General features: G+C 40.3%; 1 protein-coding gene across 3 annotated transcripts in view; it reads left to right on the top strand.

The window, feature by feature from the left end:
* Positions 1-13,452, top strand: part of MPP3 (membrane palmitoylated protein 3) — a 128,603-nt gene that overhangs the window by 20,155 nt on the left and 94,996 nt on the right. The gene's annotated exons all lie outside the window — the stretch shown is intronic.

The following is a 13,452-nucleotide window of genomic DNA, read 5'->3' as shown; positions in this document are numbered from 1 at the left end:
AAAAACACTGGATTTATTTATTTAGACAGGTAGGTTGGTTGGTATGTGTGTCTATGCCACCTGACTCCCAGCAACTCTATTTTTGAAACTGCTTGGGTTTATAAGCTCCCTGTTCACCCCAGTTTTACATATTTGGCAAATTCAGCCAGTAGGTCTTTTATTGGTCTAGTAGTTAAACCAGTCATACAAACATTGCTCTTCTGTACCCACGTTGGCCATTCTGAACATAATAAAAGTAGAGAGAAAATCATGCTTTCACATAACACTTCTTAATAGCGGTCTGGACTATCTTACCAGCTTCTAGCAGAGTGAATGGAATTAAACCTTAACAAAGTAATGATTTAGAATGAAACCGAAGTGAGGGAATGCTAGGAGAACTTTAGAGAATAATATTGATGCATCAACAAGTGGAATTGAAATAAATACTACAAATGCTAATGCCCAGAAAAAAAATGATAAGGCTGCAGGTATAGATAATGCAGTTGAAGAAAGATTAATATATGGATGTAGTTTGCTATTGGAATTGCTGCATTATTTATTTAATGTGTGAAAACTGAATTTGCTTAAGGATTGGGAAAAAGCATTATTGTTCTCTGTGCAAAAGGAAAGATAGCAAGAGAGAATTAAAAAACCATGAGAAATTAGCTTATTAAGGGTTTGGGAAGCATTTGAGAGAATTTTGATCCAAAGCGTTCAAGACATGATGATGAACAAAATCTGAGAAGGATAATTATGTGGCCAGGAGGATTACCGAGCAGAGTTTTGCTACTTTGCAAGACATTGAAAAATGTATGATTGTAAAAAATAGAGTTTTTGTACCTCAAAAAAGCTTATGATGTGACTAGGCATGAATTATTGAAATTTTTGCATTAATATAGAGATGATGGTTTGTTGCTGAATGTGATAGGAAAAGTGTATGATGGAACTAAACCAATATTTTTCAAACTTGGTCATTTTATGGGGTATGGACTTTGCTTCCCAGAATTCTCCAGCTAGCAAGAATAAAGCCTGATGAACAACTAAAGCAAGAAAAAGTGGAATTGCTAGGAAATGGTTCAAACTGAGCTGGAAGTAAGACAATGACCTGAAATGTCCAGTTGGTTTACTACATTTATGAATAAATGTACTTTATGATTGTGAACTTTTGTATGCAGATAATGTAGTGCTCTTGGCGGAACATGAATTATCTGCCATGAGTATTAAGTAGACTATATGATACCACAAGGAATGTGGATCAGTGTGCCAAAAAGCAAGTTAGATTTTTAGACAGAGAAGATGAGTGAATGCTTTTAAATTATCCACAAATGGTAAAAAAGTAGAGCTAGTACAGTGGTTCCCAACCTTTTTTATATCCCGCAGCCCTAGAACGCTTCTGACATATTCTCGTACCCTTATGCATATTATTATGCGAGCGTCCCTGGTTGAGAACCCCTGAGCTAGTATATATATTTGGGTACCTTGATAGATGGTTTATTAAACATAGAAAAATAGATGGAGAAATTATAAGGTATACAAATGTTTGTAGATAGTATATGGTTTGTTGTGAAGAAGGCAAAAATGGCTATATGTGATAATGTGTTTCTGCTTTGTTACTTGGAAGTGAAAGTTGAATATGCTTGGTGAAATGTAAAAGTAGGTTCAATGCCATGAGAATGTAGAATGTAGTATTAAGTGGGGTAAACATAAAGAGAGCCAGTTTGATGTAATGGTTAAGATCCTGGTCTATAAATAAAGTTATGAGTTCTAAACTTCCTTAAGGCATAAATGCCAACTGAGTGACCTTGGGCCAGTCATTTCTCTCACTCAAACCACTTCACACAGTTGTTATTGTGGGGAAAATAGGAAGTAGGAGCATTAAGTATGTTCACCATAGTATATTCACATTTGAGTTGATCCCCAAAATGTGACAGATTTACAAAAAAAGAATAAATAGCATTGAATGAAAATGGACTGAAGACAATTGTGATTGACCAGGAAAAAGTTGAAGTGGTTTATTGTATACAGGACACAAATAAGGATCAGATGGAAGAAGGGATACATGAAAGAAGGTTGATTGGGTCAAGTAGAAAATTGATTTAGATTAAGAATGTTGATGAGACCTTCAAAAAGATGCATGATCAGCAATCAAAAGCAGTATAGGTAGTCTTTGAGATATGAGAGTAATGGATCTTGCCCATTATGCCTGTAAGTCATGATGGTTGTTAAGAAAGCTATTGTGATTGCTTCACTTAATGATCCCGACCAGTGCTCTCACAGTTGGGCTGTTAAGTGACCACTTGGGTGGTTAAGTGGAGCACAAGTGCCTCAGGGATGGAAAAAGCCCTGGGAGGCCTAATGCAAGCCCAGCCCTGCCCTTCCCATATCCCTCCAGATCTCCCACCCGTTTTACCCTTTACCTCATTTTCAGCCTTTTGGTGTCCCTAATGGCCTTGGGCGTGCTTTATCACTCACCAGGTCTGACAACCGCTCTCCACCTTCTGTCACTGGTTGCTCGCTTTTGATAGATCTCTGGAACAACCACAGATCCACAGAAGGGATGTGGCCACCCACACTTTTGTCCCTATTCCCCAATTGCTCCCTTATCTTCTTTCAACATGTAAAGCTTGCCTTGAGGAAGGGGAGCAAGCCTCTCTATCCCGTCATGTTTACAAGTTGTGTGGTGCAATCTCAGTAGAGGGAACCATTTTTGGCATGGCCATAAATCATTGTGACTGTTCTAAGAATGGCACCTGCTTCTGGGATAGACCCACACGGTCTAGAGATATCAAGAGGCAGAGTGGCCTACTTCTCTTCCCCAATTTGGAGCTCTACAAAAGGTAAGGGAGTGATTGGTGATCGGTCTGGGGAGGATGGGGTGGGACCTGGTGAGGTGGGAAGCAGACCCAAGGCCTGCAGGGACATGTTGGCTTGGATGGTGTTGCTTCAAACTTCAGGTACCCCAAGTGTGTGGAGCTGAAGACTTATTTTCTAAATTTGGGAGAGAAAACATTTTTAAATTTGCAAAGGGGTAATTCACAGAAATCAAAAAAGTATTTATTAATGGGGGTGTCAAGTCTTTTTATAGGATATAAAGACAGATGATACATACTGTACATTCAGTACATTGGTACATCAGTAAGCAAATGATCAAATTATAAAATACATTGAACGCTTGTGAAATTTGAACAATAGAAAACATTGATTCTAAATAACATTCCACAAGTGACAATTTTTTCCCCAGCTAGGTTTGTATCTTTCTTGAAAGTTGCAAATGTATATGCTCTGAAGTTGTAGTTGCTGAAAAACTACACATACCAAAGAAATGGTCTTGGCTAAGAAGGGAAACACATGCTTGCTTGAAGTTAAAAAAGAGGCCCAGATTGCCATGTTAAAAGTGCTAATATCACCTTTTAAAATGCTAATAAGCCTAAAATATGAGGCAACAATGGGGAAGAGATAGGCGGTGTGTGTGTGCATGTGTGTGTGTGCTATAGCATCCCTGCGGTCACTTGTAAGGGTAAATTACCTTAATTTTGTAAATATAACTCCAAGGGTGCAGCAGTGGCCATAGCCAAAACTGGGTTGTAAGTAGCTTTTTTGGGGGTGGATGTCTATCATAATTTCAAATGGTAACTTCAAGCACTCATTAAGCAAATGGTTACAAGTCAGGGACTATCACTTTATGAAGCAGTGGTAGGAAGTGATCATGCAATATTGGAATTCAACATTATGGAAGTACAAGTAATAGAACACAGTCAAACTAGAGTCTTGGACTTTAAGAGAGCTAATTTCAGTAAACTTAGAGAGAGCTTTGGAAGGATTCCATGGACGAGAATCCTCAAGGGGAAAACAACTCAAGAAGCTTGGGAAATTTTGAAAAGTGAGATAATAAAAGCCCAGTCTAGCACAATACCAACAAAGAGGAAAAATAACAGCTCTCAAAAGAAACCAGCATGGCTGCATAAAGAACTCTCTGATAAATTGAAAGATAAAAAGGACAAGTATAGAAAGTGGAAAGAGGGGCACATAACTAAGTCAGAATATCAGCAAATAGACTGAGCCTGCAAAGATGGAAAGCTAAGGCTCAAAATGAACTAAGGCTTGTGACCAAAGTCAAAAATAACAAAAAAAAACCTTCTTTCAACATGTAAAAAACAAGAAAAAAGTGAAGGAAACGATTAGTCCATTAGTGGGTGAAAGTGGCAAGAAGGTGACAAGCAACAGGGAGAAAGCAGAATTATTTAATTCATTTTTTGCATCTGTCTTTACACAATGGGGGAAAAAACAGACCAACCTACCAAAAATAGTGCCATAAAAGCAGAATAGAAACGCAAGTTAAGATAGGCAAGAAAATGTCCAGCCTAGACGAATTCAGATCACCAGGACCAGATGGATTACACCCCAAGGTTCTCAAGGAACTGGCAGATGTGATCTCAGAACCATTGAACTACCGAAGGACTGGAAAAGAGCTGATGTAGTTCCCATCTTCAAAAAAGGAAAAAAATGGACCCAGGAAATTACAGACCTATCAGCCTGACCTCAATACCTGGGAAGATTCTGGAAAAGATAATCAAACAACGAATCAGCAAACACCTACAGGCAAACAAAGTCATTACTAAAAGCCAACATGGGTTTGCCAAAAACAGATGATGCCAGACAAATCTTATTGCATTCTTTGACCAAGTGACAAAATTAGTGGATCAGAGAAATGCTGTGGATATAATTTACTTGGATTTCAGTGAGGCATTTGATAAAGTAGATCATAACCTACTCACTTGATAAGATAGAAAAATGTGGGTTAGACAGCATCACCACCAGATGGATCCGTAGCTGGCTGACTGGCTGTACTCAGCATGTGGTCCTCAATGGAACCACATCTATATGGAGGGAAGTGTGTAGTGGGGTGCCCCATGGCTCTGTTCTGGGCCCAGTGTTCTTCAACCTCTTCATCAACGATTTGGACGAGGGGATAGATGCTGAAATCATCAAATTTGCAGATGACATCAAGCTGGCAGGAATAGCCAACATTCCAGAAGACAGGCTTAAGATACAGGAGGACCTGGACAGATTTGAACACTGGGCACTATCTAACAAAATGAAATACAATGGTGGAAAAAAGTAAGGTTCTACATTTAGGCAAGAAAAAACAAATGCACAGGTATAATATAGGGGGTACCTTGCTCAATAGTAGTAATTGTGAGAGGGACCTTGGAGTCCTAGTAGACAATCATTTAAATATGAGCCAGCAGTGTACTGCAGCTGCCAAAAAGGCCAACACAGTGTTAGGCTGCATTAACAGGGATAGAATCAAGATCACGTGAAGTATTAATACCACTTTACAATACCTTGGTAAGGCCACACTTGGAATACTGCATCCAGTTTTGGTCACCACGATGTAAAAAAGATGTTGAGACTCTAGAAAGAGTACAGAGAAGAGCAGCAAAGATGATTAGGGGACTGGAGGCTAAAGCATATAAGGAACGGCTGCTGGAATTGGGTATGTCTAGTTAATGAAGAGAAGGATGAGGGGGAACATAATAGCAGTGTTCCAGTATCTCAGGGGCTGCCACAAAGAAGAGGGAGTGAAGCTATTTTCCAAAGCACCTGAAGGCAGGACAAGAAGCAACGGATGGAAACTAATCAAGGAGAGAAGCAACCTAGAACTAAGGAGAAACTTCCTGACAGTTAGAACAATTAACCAGTGGAACAACCTGCCTCTAGAAGCAGTGAATGCTCCAACACTGGGAGTTTTTAAGAATAGACTAGACAGCCATTTGTCTGAAATGGTATAGTGTTTCCTGCCTGAGCAGGGATTGGACCAGATGACCTCCAAGGTCCCTTCCAACTTTTTTATTATTATTATTATGGATCATCGCACAGTCAGCCAGATGTTCAGACTGGATTTGGCATTTTGTCTACCTATTGAGTCCTTACCCAGGACCTGGGATAGGCAGATGTGGATGTTTGATGGTATTACAGATATCATCGCAGGATAGAAGCAGTTCCTAGTAAGGCCGCCTTTTGCAATTGACTAATAGCGAATTTGTCAATGCCAATGGTGTCCAAGTGGTGCTCCAGTTGTTTTGGGATTGCACCCAAAGAGCCTATTACTATTGGTACTCCCCTTGCTTGCTTTTGCCACAGTCTTTCCATTTCTATTTGTAGGTCTTTGTATTTTGTTATCTTCTCCAGTTCTTTCTCGTCTATTCTGCTGTCTCCAGGCACTGCCACGTCCACTATCCAGACTTTTTTGTCTTTCTTATCGACAATTGTGAAGTCTGGGGTGTTATGTTGCAGGTGCTTGTCTGTTTGAATTCTGAAGTCCCAGAGCACTTTAATTTTATCATTTTCTATGACTTTCTCTATTTTATGATTCCCACCAGTTTTTTCTTACAGGCAAATGATATTTTTTGCAGATCTTCCAATACACCATTGTTGCTACTTTGTCATGCCGCTGCTTGTAGTCAGTCTGTACAATCTTCTTGCAACAGCTTACCAGGTGGTCCACTGTTTCTTCAGCTTCTTTGCATAGGCGGCACTTACTTTCTGTTGCTGTCTTCTCAATTTTGACTTTATATGCATTTGTCCTTAAGGCTTGGTCTTGTGCAGCCAGAATTAGTCCCTCAGTTTCTTTCTTCAATTTTCCTGCTCTTAGCCATTGCCAGATCTTGTTATTATCTGCTTTCCCAGCTAATTTTTTAATGTATTGGCCATGTAGTGCTTTGTCTTCCCATGCCTCTATTCTGTTCTTCATTTGGTCTTTCTTGTATTATTATTATTATTATTATGCTGCTTTTCCTTTTTCCAGTTATTCTGTCCTTTCTGCTGGTTAGTTTTCTTGCCTTTTCTCTTTAAATTTGACCCTCTAAATAGCTTGCTATTGCCTATTCATCTTTTCATTATCTCAATTTTGTTTAGTTTATAACTTTTGTTTGAAGCTCAAGCCTCTTAGAGTCATCTTGACAAGATGGGCACCATAGAGGTTTAATAATACATTATGCTTGGTTCTCTACCTCCATCTTTTCTCTCATAAAGACAATAGTTTTTGAGAGTTGAACTTCTCTGTCTCACTTAGGTTCTCTTATCCCTGTGTCATTTCCCCATTGCCTTTCCCATCCATTGTTCATCATTTATTTTCTGATCTGGTCCTTAAACAGAGCAGGAGATTAAAAGTCTAGATTGGAGATGCGGAATATTGACCCAAGAGTGTTGTGTTATTTTATCTTATGGCATCTTGGGCTTCTCTGTGGGGGCTTCCCCATTTTGGAATGCTTTCCCCATCTGAAATGTGTAAATTGGTATAAATTCCATCTTTTTTATGTCTCTCTTTATCCAGAACACCTTTGGATAAATGGTTATTTTTGCCCCCCACCCTCTACTAAACGATTTTCAGTTTTTATTTATGTATACAATAATTTGTATGCTTGTAAGATTTCTTGGCCATCCTCCCTGGATCAGTCTCCCTAAATTGCAGGGTGTAGTAATCTGAAACATTTCTGTCCTGCCAATATATATTGGATGGACGTTTTCCAACTGATGCAGATCTCAAAGACAGCAAAAGCTCAAACCATAAAAGATCCTTTAGGTGGTGGCCAGCACCTTGAATTGAGCTGGTGGTTGCTGAAATTAACTATTGTTTAATTTATTGTAATGTATTTACATTATTATTTTCAACTGCAAAACGTTTTAAGATAAGATTGCAGGGGAAACAATGCATAGATATATTCAAATACTGTTTCAACACAGCAGGACTTGATGAAGATAGCTAAGCTGCATCTGTAAACCCATTAAAGAAAGCATAAGCAAATAGTGTTGTATGCATCACTTGAGTTGTACTTGCATCTGAGTCACGCTGCTTCAAAGCTTTACCTAACTGTGCTGCCTGTGCATTTTTTTTCCTGCATATAGTACCAAGCCATCACTTGAAGGGAAACTGTGATTGTATTATTTTGCTAAGTTATGGATTAGTTATCCATGGCTTTCTAGATAAGTTGCAATTGGCCAAATTCATAAAGATGCAAAGCTGTAAAGCATAATTGCTAACTGGCTTAAACAAACAATAAAGCAGGGGTCCCCAACCCCTGGTCTGTGGATCTGCACCAGTCTGCGGCATGCTGGCAACTGGGCCGCACAAACAAGTGCAGCCCCATCGTGGATGCAGGCAGCACATGAAACTACGCCTCCCCTTCCGGTCTGCAAAAAAACCTTTCTCCATGGAACCAGTCCCTGGTGCCCAAAAGATTGGGGGCCGCTGCAATAAAGTCTTGAAAGGATAATTGTTTCTGAGATCAGAAGTTACGTTTTTTATTTTTATGATGGGGGGAATCATTAAGGGCTGTAAGAAGTATCGATAACACAGAGTTGTCTCTAAGGAGAGCATAGGATTGACCTTAAAAGTACCTTTTTAACAGCTTATAGTTGATTTCAGTAAATTAGATTTATTCAGCTAATTAAATTCTTAACTGATTTTTTTTAAAAAAACTAATAACTGTACCACTTAATTTTTGCATTTTCCAATTTTGGCTGTGTATTCTTATGGATGGATTAGATAAAATAGATGAAGTAGATTGCATTGATACTCTGGTTAATTGAAGCATAAGAAGCTCCAAGTTAGTTCGTCCTATCTCTTATTAGTTACTCAGTTGGCTGCAGCTTTCTTCAATCTGAAACAGAGGTCATTCATTTAATAGGCTGGTTTTTGATGAGATGGCCAAGAAGACCTTCTGCCTGCAAGGCATGTGTGTTACTGTTAGTCTCTCGTCAAAGGTTCTTGCTGCTTGCAATTTCATTTCAGCCAATGCTTTACAAAGAGGTCATGTTGTTGGCAGTAATCTATAACAGGGCTCCCAAATCTTTTCTGCCCAAATAGATAGCAACAGAGATCTCTTTGATAGACTTTAGGAGTTGGCTTGAGTCTTAAAACTCAGAACTAGTAGCTATAGTCTTAATAAAAAAACAGCATGGAAATTATACGTGTCAAACTCAGGATCTTTTAAAATTAGAACTCTCCATCATGACGAAAAAAGTGAGGCCACAAAATTCCTGGATATCTAGCTATATATTATAAATTTGATTCTGGTGGCAATGAATGTCTTTGCAGGTGGAGGCTAGGTACTATGTACATACTTGTACATACCCTACCAACAATAAGCCCTAGCTTGATTTTTGGGGTGGGCCTATCCCAAAAATAGGCTCTAGTTTTGGAGCGAGGCACATACCTAAAAATCAAGCTAGGATGGGGGTGAGGGCTGCCCCACCTGCCCTGCACCCACTTACCTTGCAGCCAGGCCGCTCCTTGCTGGCCCACTTCTTCTGAGGCTTCTTTTGCAGCCAGGCCTGCATTTCTCAGACGCAGGGCTTTCCGGAAGGCCTACTCAGCTGCTTAGGCCTTCTAGAAAGGCCTGACTGCAAAATGCAGGTTGGAATTCAGCTGCAGAACCTCAGCCCCAGAAGAGGTGGACCAGCTGGGTGGGGCTGTCGGTGCTGGAGGTTTGGTAAGACCTATCCCAAAAATAAGATCTGGTACCTCTATTGTAGGCAAATAAATAAATAAATAAATAAAAATGACCTGGTCTTATTTTCAGGGAAACACGATATTTGGTTGTCCTGTGAAACTAAGTTTGCAGTCGTTTTTACTGTAACAGTGTGCCTGATGGGTTTGTTAGATTAAGATATATGTTGAGTATTTTACATATTCTGGGAAGGGAGTTCCATTGATCCTGTGAAGGAATGAAATTAAAATTTACAGAGGAATAAGTTCTCCAAAGGTCTTCCCACTGTCATCCTGAATTGCAATGAGCCTTTCTCCCTTCCAGTATCTGGAGAGAAACATGGGCTTTTCCACTCTTATTTCTACATATCCTTCACAACATCCTTCCCAGTTAGGTAGCAGTAAAATAAGTAGATGGAAGAGGGGGGCAGCTGTAAAAAGCAACCCATTCCCTCCTTTCTTTTTCAGCACTGGATGATGAATATTAGAAGGTATAATTCAGTAACTGATGACAGAGGAATTCTGCCTAAAACTGCTGCATTTGCAGCCACTATAAGAACTGTTTATTTTAACAATGCTGGGATTTTTTTTTCCTGTGCAACATCCTAATTTTCAGAATAGGATCAAACTAGGATGATACTATCTGAGCATGGGGTGGAATCCAGCTGAGTTTTCTGGACTTTGAAGTTAAGCAGGGCTTAGCTTGCTGTACTTGAATAGGATGCCGCTGGGGAATTTCAGGATTAAAGGTTCGAAGAGAAAGATGAAAAACATTATTGGCATTATTGACATTCCTTCCACATTGTTGCAATATATATATATATAAAAACCTACATGAATATATTCATAAAGTCACTAGAGATCAAGTTTGAATCAAAAGAAATTTTAAGATGGTCATCCTATCTCAAGCAGAATACATTAGTATGGATATAGTCGAGGTGGCGCAGCAGTTAGAGTGCAGTACTGCAGGCCACTTTAGCTGACTGTGTTCAGCAGGTCAGCGGTTCAAATCTCACTGGCTCAAGGTTGACTCAGCCTTCCATCCTTCTGAGGTAGGTAAAATGAGGACCCAGATTGTTGGGGGCAATGTAAATATATATATATATATATAATATATATATATATATATATATATATATATATATATATATATATATATATATTGCTTACTGGTGTACACCGCTTAGAGAGTGCTTGCACTTAAAGCGGTATATAAGTCTCATAAATAAATAAATAAATAAATAAATAGCAAGTATTGTGCTCAGCTTCAAAACCTTGTTAACGCAACAGCAAAAGATAATACAGGTAGTCTTGATTTATGATTAGTTGCTTAACAACCAGTTGAAGTTATGACACATATACCCTCCCCTGCAAAGGGTCCAGTCTGAGATTCCAATGTTGGGATCCTGCCATGGTCATGTGACCGCATTTTGGTGCTCAGCAAAAGGCCCCATATTTATGGCTGTTTGCAGCACCCTATGATCAGGAGGCCGTCCTTTATGACATTTTTGCCAGCATTTATTTCTGGAAAAAAACCCAGCCCATAATGAACAGTGGGCTTGTGTAATGACCAAGATGTTCACTTTATGACTATCACAACTTAAGACTGTATTTGCTAGGCTCAGTGAGGGTTGTAACTATGTATAATGCTGGCAATTTAACTATGAATAGTCCTCATTTAGCAATCACAATTGGGACAGCAACCTAGTTGTTAAATGAAGTGGTTGCTAAGTGAAACTGTAACCATTTTTATTATCTTACTTTAGCTTTCCTTTGTTTTACAGACTGGCAAAGATCATGAATGTGAGGATTGGTTGCAAAAATACTTTTTCATTATAATTGTGAATGGTCTATAAATGGGGTTGTTGCTAAACAAAGACTACCTGTATGAATGATTATCAGTCTTTCCTGACTTGGTACTCTCCCAAATTGTAACCACTTTTATTATCTTACTTTAGCTTTCCTTTGTTTTACAGACTGGCAAAGATCATGAATGTGAGGATTGGTTGCAAAAATACTTTTTCATTATAATTGTGAATGGTCTATAAATGGGGTTGTTGCTAAACAAAGACTACCTGTATGAATGATTATCAGCCTTTCCTGACTTGGTACTCTCCCACTGTGTGGAGAATAAAATCACAATAAGGTTGGGGAGGGCCAGATTATATAAACATTCTCCAGCATGATGAATGTGGGTAATCTCAGCTTTCCTGCTCAGATGAGACTAAGTCAGAACTTTAGCCACGCCTCCCTTTGGCTGTGCCTTCCCAGTTTCTTGACTTAGTCTCAGCTCAGTAGGACGCAATTTAATTTGGCTCCTCAGTTTAGACTAGGATAATTTTTTTCCCTTAGTTTCTTTAGTAGGATAGTTGATCTTAGTATTTACAAATCTTCCATAATTATTTTAAATTATTTCTTCATTCAATTTGGCTCCAAATTTAGTAAAATCATTGAATTGCAGTTTAGGTCTTTTTCGGCTTCAATGAGCCTTGCAGGCTCCTGATGAGCTGAAATTAAGTCGATCCGGATCACCGAAGCAGCGTTAGTTCCGGTCCAGCTGATCAGCATAGAATAGGAGGCTTGCTGTTGCTGGGGATTTCTCGGAGCTCGGTTAGGGCGGACGGCCTCATTCGGACCGTGTCATCTCCACAAGGCCTCAATTGGAGCAGGCGGCGTTTCAGATCGCAGAGGAGGCTGCGCGTCTCAACAGCAAGTTTCATACTGCTTATCTGGCGAACGGGGAAAGAGAAGCCCTATATTTAGACATTGCGTTCCCTCAGGGTCCTCCTCATTCCGGGCAGGCCTAAATAGCCTCTTCTGTTGACCATTTCTTGGTGCGGTTGCCATTTTGAGTGCCTTAACAGGTGCGGCCGCCATTTTGAGAGGACCTCGTGTACCTTAGGGGTACAGCTGGGCCTGCTTTCCAACTTGTCTCAGCCTGCTGTCACAGGCTTCTAACAGGTGGACATACTCTAGCGCTCTTTCAGGGCCACGATTCTGTACATTATCGAAGGGGATACCAAGCAAAAGGTGTAGCCGCCATTTTGATTAATTAGTGGACCCTAACTATTCATTACAGCACAACAGGGCCCTGAAGCCACGTATACTCCCACTGCAGCTGGAGTTTGTTCTACAGACCAACAAGACATGTGGTCGGATCAGTTCCAGGCATTTATGCACCATGCATTTACACAATTTATGGCTTCCTCCATGGGTCAACGACCCTCGCAGGTACAACCTCCTCCACCCATACCTCTACCTCAAACAGGATGTGCTCCGTTAACTGGTTCTGGCATCTCTGAGACATCCTCTCAGCTAGATGAGGAGGGGTCAGTGGACCTTGGGGCAGCTGACATGCCCATGTCAGAGGACGACGAGGCTGGTCCGGACCCAGCGCCGACATCTGGACTCTTTGATCCTTCCCTGTTTAGGTCATTACTAATGAAGGCCTGTACCACGGCCAACCTCACTCCTGAACAGGAGCCTAAACCATCTACCTCCACTACACAGGAATCGAATCCCTTGTTTTCAGAACAAGTAGTGGAGGAGAAACAAATCCCTTGTCCAAATGTCTTCCGCACCACGGTGGAGAAACAGTGGTCTTCATTGGCCATCCTACCTTCTCCTAATAGCACAGAAAAGAAGCTTTTCAATGTTTCTTCTTCATTTTCTTCCCTATTGGAAGTGCTTACTGTGGACACTCCACTAACTTCTTTGTTTTCTACATCCACAATTCCAGGAGATATGGCAGAGGCCCTAAAAGTGGAGGACAAGAGGTTCGAGTTTTCTCTCCGCAGAGCTCACCAGGCCTCGGCATGGGCGATTAAGGCAGCAACATCATCATCTTTTTTTGCAAGGGCATCCATCATGTGGCTCCATGAACTCCAGGCTCTCATTCTTCCTGACCAGGTGCAAGCACACCAGACGTTGGGAAAATTAGTGGCAGCGTCTGAATACATGGCTGACGCATCACTTCACTCAGC

Source organism: Crotalus tigris, unplaced genomic scaffold (genome assembly GCF_016545835.1).
Source record: "Crotalus tigris isolate CLP2741 ecotype Arizona unplaced genomic scaffold, ASM1654583v1 scf7180000020776.491700, whole genome shotgun sequence".
Classification (NCBI taxonomy): Eukaryota; Metazoa; Chordata; class Lepidosauria; order Squamata; family Viperidae; genus Crotalus; species Crotalus tigris.
This window is presented reverse-complemented; position numbering and strand designations above follow the sequence as displayed.